The sequence below is a fragment of the Theropithecus gelada genome, chromosome 20 (genome assembly GCF_003255815.1).
Source record: "Theropithecus gelada isolate Dixy chromosome 20, Tgel_1.0, whole genome shotgun sequence".
Taxonomy (NCBI): Eukaryota; Metazoa; Chordata; class Mammalia; order Primates; family Cercopithecidae; genus Theropithecus; species Theropithecus gelada.
The window spans coordinates 47,924,595-47,925,791 of NC_037688.1; positions in this window are offsets into that span (position 1 = coordinate 47,924,595).

A 1,197-nucleotide genomic window follows, 5' to 3' on the forward strand; every position below is an offset into this window, starting at 1 on the left:
CCGCGCGCTGTGCGCAGCCGCGGACCGAGCCTCCGAAGTGGGCCGAGAGAGGACGAGATGGGGATGCGGTTCCGTAAGAGGGGTCCAGGGAACCCCCAGGAGCCCCTGGGGCCAAGATTTATTAGTTGTAGTACACATGCACATACACCAGATTCCCTACACAGCAGTGTATTTCCCCGACTAAAGTAATGCTGTTACTGTACTGGGACATATGGATAAGTCACTCAATCTCCCTTGGAGCCTCAGATTTTGTTCAGGATGGTTGGCACCCGCTTGAGGGGTTGTCAAGGATTAGCAGAAGTAATGACAATGACAAGCTTCCCCTGGAACCTGGGTTCCCAGTGGTGCTCCCAAGGGGGCAGAAATGGTTCTTGGGGAGCAAAACATCCTTACCCTTTTTATGTATAAAGCACCGATATCGATACAATACACAAGCCTGCAGTATATCTGCAGTATTAAAATTTCATGAACGCTGAAAGCAGTGGCTCATGCCTGTAATCCCAGCACTTTGGGAAGCTGAGGCAGAAGGATCACTTGAGCCCAGGAGTTCAAGACCAGCCTGGGCACCATAGTGAAACCCCATCTCTACAAAGAATACCAAAAAAATGGTGGTGGTGTGTGCCTGTAGTCCCAGCTACCCGGGAGACTGAGCTGGGAGGATCACCTGAGCCCAGGGAGGTCGAGGCAGCAGTGAACTATGATCACACCACTGCACTCCAGCCTAAGTGACAAAGCGAGACCCTGTCTCAAAAAAATAAATAAGTAAAATAAAATTTCATGGGACAGTACATGAGGAACCCTCATCTTCGGCCATTGGGCATGTAACTGGCCCAGCCACTGTGGAAAACAGTTGGTGGTCCCTCATTAGGTTCAACATAGAATTACCACATGACCCAGCAATAGCATTCCCAGGTATACACCCAGGAGAATGAAAAACAGGTTTCCAAACAAAAACTTGTAAACAAATATCAGCACTGTCCACAAGAATCAAATCGTGGAAACCACCCAAAGGCTCATCAGCGGATGAGTGATGAATGGAGTGCGGTCTGTCCACAGCTATCACAGCCTCCCACCCAAGGTTTCCCAGGTGTCTCCTTTTTTGTTTGTTAGTTTGTTTGTTTTGAGATGGAGTCTCACTCTGTCGCCCAGGCTGGAGTGCAGGGGTGCAGTCTCGGCTCACTGCAACCTCTGCCTCCC